This window comes from Thalia democratica, chromosome 3, assembly GCF_965202585.1.
Source record: "Thalia democratica chromosome 3, ktThaDemo2.hap1.1, whole genome shotgun sequence".
NCBI classification, from domain to species: Eukaryota; Metazoa; Chordata; class Thaliacea; order Salpida; family Salpidae; genus Thalia; species Thalia democratica.
The window spans coordinates 30387213-30397300 of record NC_139167.1 but is presented as its reverse complement, the minus strand read 5'-3'; the positions used below and the strand labels follow the sequence as shown (position 1 = coordinate 30397300).

The window sequence follows — 10088 nt, the reverse complement described above, 5'->3', positions numbered from 1 at the left end:
ACAAAAGCATACGAGACAGTCTACGAACGGTTTAGTCCTTATAAGGACTCATCAAGCTGGCATAGCGGCGAGAAACCGCTGTTGAGATCAAACTAAGCGGGCTAAAGTGCATATACACTAAAGCAACTGTTTGTGGGTAAGTTCTGAAAGTTTGACGCGGTCAAGTCGTTCACAAATCTGTAACTTTATAATTGAGTTGTTCATAATTACCTTTCGTTTGATATAGATTTTTTTTTATTAGACTTTTAGAAATAAAACAGTAACTCAAATAAAAAAGTTAAGCGTACCATGTATTTAGTTCTATCCGATTAAGATATCTACTATCATCACACAAACAAATGTTTATAATTATTTTTATAAAAAAAAACCTAAATGCCACAGATTGCCACCTAATTAGACACAAACATGTAAAATTTGAAAATGCTTATTTACAGCTGTTTTATCACTATAGTAGCTAGAAAGCTAAATTAACAAACTATAGCTAATTTTCTTTTCATATCGAATTTGATAAGTTAACTTTTATTACATTTGCTATATTAAGGTTACTATCATGTAAAAAAATGTTTTAATTTACAGTGTAAAAAAAGGTTATGTTCTTCAAAAGTGATTTTTTAGCTGAAAGCTTTGAAAAAAAAATAACTTTTATATTTTAAAATAATTTTCTTTTGTATTTTTACCCTTTATTTAGATTTATTATTTTTTGAATAATCTTTTTTTGCAACAACATAATTAAAAAATAATTACATAAGTTCTTTAAAGTACAAAAACTTAAATTGTTTGACATTAATATTATTAATAGATGAAACAAAAAATACTTTAATGTCTTATTAACATTATTTTTTGTGTAGTTTATTTATTGAGTTTTGTTTTGTGAATACTTTGTCCACATATAAGAGTTGTAATATAGTAAACTTCATTCCTTTAATGAAATAATTACAATGTATAAATTTGTGGATTTAATATAAATCAAAGGTTTCAATGTTAAAATTAAAAAAAAAATGTTAAAATCATTTTGTATCTTCAGCATAAGAAAATAAATTTATTAAATTTTATTAATACATTAAATTGAACATTTGAATACATTTAATACATTAATACATTTGAACAAAATGAATTCAATCTTATAGTTGATTGAAGTAAAACCGCTTTAATTTTTTTTCTGACTCTAATCATACAAAAAATATTTTTTTAATAATTTTGTACTAAAACTTTAGTTTTTATATATTTGAAAAAACAAAGACTTAAAAGTTTTAGTGTATGTTTAATTTGGCAATTTCTTTAAAACAAGTTTAAATTTTTCTTGTTTACATCAATTATTAAGAAAAGCTTTAACCTTTTCATAAATTCATTAAGTTTAGTCAATCATTGTGTTTACAATTAGTTTAATAAGTTAAATTTCAGCTTTTTTAATTTCTTTTTATTATTTTCTTTTGGTTCTGCGTGTAAGTGATTTAAACTTTAAAATTTTTAATTTTAATTAGTTACTTTAGTTGTATCTAACTTTACTCATGTTGTAATTCAGATTTAAACATTTTATAAATATTTTTTACCCTTATTTCCATAACTTTAATTACCTTAAACTATAATTAAAAAATAAGTATACAGAATTTTGAGACATTTCATTTTAAATTTGTAAATCTATTTATCAATTCAGTAATTAATGTTTGTTGCTTAACTTCTTATCATTTACAATAGATTACTTTTTATGATTTTAAAAAGTTAAAAAAAAAATTGAACTAAATTTCTGACTGTTCTTTTACAAACAAAAAGAATAAATTTTATTTCTAGCAATGCAAGGTAAATGACTTTTTTAATGTTAATTTATAATTTTATTAATTTTAAATGTATTGGAAAGTAATATTCTGACGTAATTATTATATAGTTTTCAAATGTTTAACGATGGTTTAGTCTTATCAATCAGTATTTCTAGAACTTCTATGTGAGTGCTTTTTATTTTGAATAGTAATTTTATTTTGTAATTTTCTTTATTTTATTATATATTAGATTTAATAATCATTAAATGTTGTATGATTTCATAAGAGTCGGGTTTAACCTCATAAATCGTATCTATTATTATCCATTAATCTACAATATTGTATCTATAGTACTTATTCTTCTTATTTTTATTAATTACATATAAACAACTTCTTTAACTTCTATTTTTTCCTAACAATATTTTTTTTACAGTGCTCCGTTGAAATGTGTAAACACTCAAAAACATGTGTCAGTTTAATAAAAAAAGAATACTGTTTAATTTTTTTTATTATTATTTAAAAAATAGTGTCATCTAAAAGTATGAATTTTTGAATCGATGTTACATTAATTTTTTATCACGCTCATGGCAGACTCAGCTTTTTTTAAAGCTAGTGTACATGTTATAAGTGCTTAAGATTAGTTGAATTTGTTATGTTTTTACTTTTCTGCCGTCAAAATTTTTTGTAAAAATTAAGTTTTTACTTTTTAGTAGTCGTATTAGCTCAACTCAAGCTACTTACATTTATATTATAAATACTTTAATAACGTTAATAATTTTGAAATCCAATTTTAAAGCCTTAAATGTAAGAATCTAAAACTTAAAAAAAATCGTTTTGCTACTTTTAAAAAAACCTAAAAATAAAATGAAATAACTCTAACTTATAGAGTTCTTTTTACTATGAATAATAAAAATTGTATGTAATACCCCTAGTAAAATTAAAAGTATTATGATAAAAATACATGATGTTTTAATTTTTTGTAATCAAACAATTAGTTTTTTTTATAAATTTATTTAATGCGTATTTTTGAACTTAAAGTATCAAAAAAAATCCGAGCAAAACTTAAAATTCTTTTAGTTATCAACTATAGCCGCTATTTTGGGTTTTAGTATTTCGCACTAATTTACTAAACAATAAATCTTATTCTAAACAAAGTATTTCTAATGGAGTATCCAGTAATCGGAGTACTTTGTTTCTGGAAACCTTATTAACAAACCAGTATATAAAAAGAAACCATTATGTAAGATTTGTTTTGCATTTTAATAATCTTAATAACTTAACTAAGACTCTTTAAAATTAAATTTCTTTGTATAAGGTTAATAATATAATTGTTTTACAAAGCCTTGATTGTAAAAATAAACTTAAACAAAAAAAAACATTTCAACTAACCCTAAAAAATTAATGAAATAAGTCTATATTATAAACTTTGTATTACTAAATTAATGAAATTTTTATTAAAGCCCTAATATATTTAAAAGCACTATTATAAAAAGACATCAAATTTTAATTGTCGTACTCCTACATTTAAATTTTTCTTATTTATTTAAATCAAGAATATTTTACAAACTTAAAGTAAAGTTTAAAGGAAAACCAAGTCTAAGCAAAACTTAAAACTTGTTAAAATTTTAACCACTATCGCCATTTCGGGTATATGAATATCGCATTAATCTGATGAAGAATAAAATTTCGACAAAAAAAAATAAACTTATAATTATTACTAAATGTACTTAATTTTAAGCGACCTTGTTTACAACTACCCTTATATAAATAGAAACTGTTTTTATTTTGTCTAAAGTTTATTATATCGAAATGCTACTCAACTTAAGAACATATTACCTTTTAGACTACATAACGTACTATAAAATACAACTGTTCATATAAGTCACAGTACTTCTTTCAATGACGTCACTAAAAGTCAGATTCTTCAGTTGCGAACTTCTTTGTCCATTCCCTGCAAACTCTGTCGTGTTCTTCGCGATTGTTAACGTACTGAGCTGCTATTTCTGGCACAAGACAGTCATCAGGGTTGCAATCGGTGAGAAATGACTGAATTGAAAGCAATGTTGTTCGTACAGTCATACATGAGTACCATTTAGAACCAAGAACATCTAAGCTTATATAACCATCGCTGTTAACATTGCAATGGTATATTTTAGTCTTAAAAGTAACATTCGGTGGTAGAAACGGATAATCATCCGGGAAACTCAAGTCTAAAATGAAGATTCCGCCTTCAAAAGGAGTTCCCGGAGGTCCTTGAATCGAAGCTTCCCATTCAAACAAATTGTCTTCTTTCATGTTAGCGTTTATGTCAGTTGGTGAGCTTAAGTTTAATTGTTCAAGCTCTCTCTGAAGTCGTTTTGATGCAAGGATACTATTCCAACGATAGCTACTTGAAAAAGCATTTTTTACGTTTTTGCATTGCAACGACCTTTTGTAAGCATTCAAAGATAATAAACTTTGTTGATCATTGACAGAATCGCTGTTAGTTTTAGCATCAGAATCTGCTTCTACCAACTCTAACTGGTTGAGTTTGTCTTCAATTTCGTTTATTTGACCGGATGACATTTTAATAATTATTTAAACAAAACCTGCGTATTGTATAAAAATAATTATTAGATGATAAACTATTTGAAAAAATAAAATAGTAGAGTTTTGTACTTAGTACACACTATAAAGAACAATTAAATTCATACTACTGTATTATAAAAAAATTATAAAAGAATACAGAGCCCAAGCATGGACTTCCTAATGCCGTGAGATAAGCTCAAATTAAAAAGGTTTGATCATACAACTTGGATTATCACACCAAAAGCTTTCGATAGACTAAGACTTCTCATTGAAACTCTTCAGTCAGTCGCAACCGAAAAGTTTGTGTATGAAAAGTTGCTAAATACTAACACCAAACAAATATATACTGAAGCCAAAACACCGTCAATATATATATGATTAACACCTAGTCTCATGAAATCGTTTGTTTGGTGATAATGTTTATACAGAGCATGTGTTTCTAAATATTTGCTTCTCAGCTACAACAGTTGCTACAAAAGAAAGTGCGTTTTAAAAGAATAAACTGTTTTACGGACTTATAGATAAATTTTCTACATAATACCTGAAACTGCAGGCAAAAACATTTACATCAATTATTTAAGTATTTCTTTTGAGAAACTTATTTCTCCTCATTCGTGCAATTTGTTTGAATTCATAAGAAGAGTACTTAATTTTATTTTTTGAATTTTTATCCAGTAATATAAATAAACGGCTTCAAAATCAAACAGAACTTTAAGAAAAGAAAAAAAAAACAGAATTGCAAAGTTAAATAAACAAACAAAGTTTCAGAATAACTTTTACACTAACCTAAACTTTATAAACAACAGCAAGATTATCTTTTTTGTGTAAGATTTAAAGTCATTCAATAACTGTACAGTGCATTTTTTGATTTTTTGTAGTTTTATCACTTTCAGTAATTTTTAGTACATTTTCCAGTTTTTTTCAGAAAACTATAAATTCCATCATTAATTTTATTTAATTGTATAAAATTGTTTATTGTGTGTTTGTGTGACATTTCGCCACATGTAAAAAAAAACTCAGCTTAAAAATAAATGGTTGCATTTAAATATCCCATACATTTTGCAAGGGAAAGTTTTTAGAAAATCGGTTGGTTCCAAGGTGAAATTTTCTTTAAATCATCTAAAATTTTGTAAATATTCTTTTTTTTATATTTCCAAATTAAAAATTTTTTAAGCTGAAAATAAAAAAAGCTCTGAAAATAAAATTATTCTATTCACATATGTATAATAAGTTATCGCTTTAATATTCTACCCTTCAAATAACTGCAATTTATTTTTAATTTCTTAAACTAAGCGAGAAAAAAGCTCAACTTACATAATGTAAAAATAACCAAAGATATTGAAATATTTTTTTTATCTTTACCTTTGAATTGTTTATTTATAAAGAAAAAACTGTTATAGAAAGGTATAATGGGTAGCAAATCAATGTTTCACTACAGATTAATGCTAATTGTATAAAAATAATGGCCTTTAAACTCATCTTAAAAAATAAGTACAAAAAAAGTTTTAAGTTTATCAGAAATATATATGATAGAAATTAAACTTGATTTGTGAAAATGTATTTTAAGCTGTTTTATTTTTTCCCCTAATCTTTAAATCCTATCACTGTAAGCTAAAACTGATTTTCGAAAAGTGTCAAGCTAAAATACAGTTACATTTGAAGCATATTGCTGATTGAAACCATTATTTGTCTTAACTAATAGCTATTCAAAAAAATCAGCATTACTTAATAGTTGTACTTTAGTACCTTTTAGTTCTGAAAATCTAGTAGCTCCTTAAACTGGGAACGAGTCTAAATTGCACGAAGGCACAAAAATTCACGAGGAAACAAAAATGCACGTGGGAACAAAAATGCACGAAGACGTTGTTGCACCAAGGGTAAATTTTTCACGAGTTACATTCTTGCACGAGAGTAAAAAAATACAAAAATAAATAAATAATAAAAAGAAAGAAGAAACTTGAAAATACCTTAACAAAAAAAAAAGTTACTGACCGAGGGAAGGGTTAGCGGTAACAGTGATAGTTAAAAAAAATTATAATAAAAACTTTCGGACCGAGGGTAAGAGCTAGGGATACAGTTATAGTATAAAAAAAACAATAATAAAAACAAAAGTTGTTAAATTAATAAAATTCATAAAAAGATTACACAATAGAAAAAATTAACCCGTGCAAAGTTATCTGCTCGTGCAAAAGTGTCTTCAGTCAAAAATGACCCTATATGCATAAGTATCTTCGTGCAATTTTATTTTAGTGCAATTTTATCCCCTCGTGGAATTTTGTAAGTAGGTGCAATTTAGACAGCTACCCCTTTAACCACAATTACAATTACGCTTATGCTATTTTCATTCAATTTATTAGATTTTTAATAATACTTAATATATATATATAAATGTAACTTTTAATTTCTTGTATAAACAATTTTGATTTACGACAAAGTATCTCAAAAACTTAGTAAACTTTAAGTAAAAATCATATTTGTCACCTAAAATTATTTGATATAAGAAAATTATTTCCTGGTTAGTAAATAACTAATTTTAACTAGTGACATGTCTCAAAAGTTACTTTTTATAATTTAATATTTTATATTAAAAAAGTAATAAACAACATTTTACTCTTACAGTGATGCCCCTCTTTATTTCAAAATTTTTCTCTGGTCTCTGAGTGACTTTAAACTGTACTGCATCATCCTGTGTTTTTTTATTGATCTTTAGAAAAATATTAGCGCACAGTACTCATACCATATTATATTTATTCTTAATAATTATAAGGAAGGGATGCATGTGTATGTATCAAGGTTGCCAAATGTTTTTGGCAAACTCTCTCCAGGTTTTCGAAATTTCCTAACAGGTTTTAAAATTACACATTTTAAGGTCTATTTTTTATAAACCTTATGGTCAAATTAAAAAGCTGTCTTAAATAGTTTAATGACATTTAAAAGATACTTTAAAGCTGTTAAATGTGTTTATTCACAAAAAAAAGTTTTTAAATGATAGCTAAAAACTCTTATCTGTACGATAGATTAATTGTGTCTAATAGAAATTTTACTATTTACATGAAAAAATTGTTTAAAATTAAAGTTTATTTTCAAACTTTCACAAATTCCATGTTTTTTCAGTTTTTTTATCCTAAATTCATTAACTCCAAGTTTTTCTCGTGTTACAGGTTTTTTGTGGCAAACCTAGTGTATCTTCATTACATGTTCACTAACTGTATTTAGAATACTGTTTTCAATGATTTACTGTTTAAGTTTTAAATCAATTGAGATTGAGAATATAAAAATGGATAGTTTTACCTAAACATATTTATTAACAATTAACATTGTATAAAATAGAAAACAATTTGAATTTCTTTTTTGACACTTTAATAATACAACATAAAATACTCATTTGCAGAAACAAACTCAAATCATGCTCTATATTAATTTCATTTTTAAAACAAACATTACAATGTTTTTTTAATTATACTGAGAAACTAGCTGCAAGGATTTAAAAAAAATCATTAGCATTTCTAATTCAATTTTTTAATACAAAAATAGCTATATAAAACCACAAATTGTTTAAACTGGATCAACTAAATCTTGGTTGGGATCTAGATAAAAGTCTGTTCTGAGATTTTCATAAAACTAAGAACTATTTGGAGGCATCCTGAGTTAAAAAAAAATATTCTGAGTTACTCAAAGTCATCTTGAGATTTACTAGAATTTTAAAACATCAAGAGTTATCATGAGTGACCTATAGTGTAGCAACCCTGCTTTTAAATGGTTTTACAATTTACTTTTAGATTAATGACGGTGTATATCAGGGATTCCTAAACTTTTTTCACAAGACTCTTTTAAAGAAATTTAAAATGCTATGGTCCCGTCAACCTAAGAATATCTAATGTAAATTTAAAGACTACTATTTATTATTCTTAGAACCTTTTTTATTTTATTTATAATTTTTTTTGCTCCTCATCCTAAAGTCCGGAAAGCTCAGTTTAAAATTATGACCTCAACAGACATAAATCACGATAAAAATTAATATCAGATTTAAGACAAAAACAAGTTATTTATAAGAACACTTAAGAACTATTCCCAGGGTTAAAAATTCTTTATAAGCTTTTCAAAATTAATTATAATAATGTTTTTAAACAAAACTGGTTAAACTAAACATCTAAATTTTAAAACTGCATCAACTAAATCTTATTATAGATATTGAAAAAATTTGTTTGTAAATTTTTAAAAATTCTTAAAACTACCCTAGAATTTTTATATCCTGAGTTATCTTGAGTTTAAAAAAAACTAAAATTATCTGAGTTACCCTGAGTCATCTTAAGGTTTTATAAAGTTTTAAAATATCTTGAGTACCCTAATATGTGGCAAACCTGCTATAAGTTAAAGCATTTTTAATCTCTCTTTTCTAAAAGTAATTATAATTACTACTTTAAAAAAGTTTACAAATTAATATAACAAGTTATTACTTTTTACATCTACAATAATTTTACTGCATCTTATTATATCCATCAAAAACTGTAAAATAAAGTAAAAACTCAAAAACTAAGAGTAGTTTTTTCTAAACTGTTTGTTGCAGTTAGCTCTTCAAATTTTTATCAAAATTTTCATATTTATAACTTTGAATGCTTTTTACAGAAACTAGTATCGTTCATATTAGGTGCTACATTTTACTTTAAAAAAATTGTATACAGTCCTTAATATTAGTATACTTTATAATATAAAAAACATAGTTTTACATTAGAAATTGTACATATTTCATTCTTAGAACTCCTAAGACAAAAAGCTACCATGACCTTCATCGAACTAGCCAGTGTTTATGAAAAATTAAATATTAAAAAATACCTAATTATTAACCGGCAACTAATAATTAAGTAGAAAATAATAATTGAGAAAGATAAATATTAACTTTAGAAATGGTATCCAAGAATTTATGATAAGAGTCAAAACTCTCTTAAGTTTTATAGACCCTGAGCATGATACAAAAATTTGCACATATCTTAATATCTTGAGTATAAGTAATGCAACCCTGACGTATTTAAAGGTTGTCCTGTATTAGAAAACAAAGTAAATAACAAAGGAAAATCAATAAAAGGGTAAACTTGTAATAATCATAAATTTATTGGTCAGTGAGATAAATATTAAGAGAATTTTAAATTATTTTGAAAAGATAGTTTTTTTGTTTTGTTTTTCAAGTATTTTACTACCATTTCAAAAATATTTAATAAAAATCACACTTGAATACAAAAGCCTTTTTTTTTACTTTTTTGTAGAATTCAGTAATATTTTTTTTGTATCTTTTAAGGTTGCCAAAGGTTTTTTTAACATTTTTTCCAGATTTTCTGATTCTTTTCCAGTTTAAGACATGGTTGCTACAGATCAGGCTGAGACAAATTGCCTGACTTTTTCTAAATTAGACTCTTAAATTAAACTTATCTAAAATAAATAACCTAACACTTGAAACTATACATAGCTTTCAGTCTAATTTTTATACAGGTTAAAACAACAGTTTTTTTTGCTGAATTAAATCATCAAACTTTTATTACATCACTTGAACCATCTGTGTATGATTGATTCAGTTGCAATAAACAGCTATGTCAGGAAAATACTTGTATTATTACCTTATAAACACAGCTTGTCTGAAAAAAGACACAAGTTTTTAACATTTCCTAGCATAAATGTATCTAAATAAACCATATGACATATAAGGAATTTTTACATTTAAAACCTTAAAACAATAATGTACTTGTTCATTATGTTAATAGAAAAACTTTGCAG

At 25.0% G+C, this 10088-nt stretch overlaps 1 pseudogene; it reads right to left on the bottom strand.

Moving 5' to 3' along the window:
* Positions 1-3662: 3662 nt before the first annotated feature.
* LOC145832160 (ubiquitin-conjugating enzyme E2 2 pseudogene) lies at positions 3663-4319 on the bottom strand (annotated as a pseudogene).
* Between the last annotated feature and the right edge of the window lie 5769 nt (positions 4320-10088).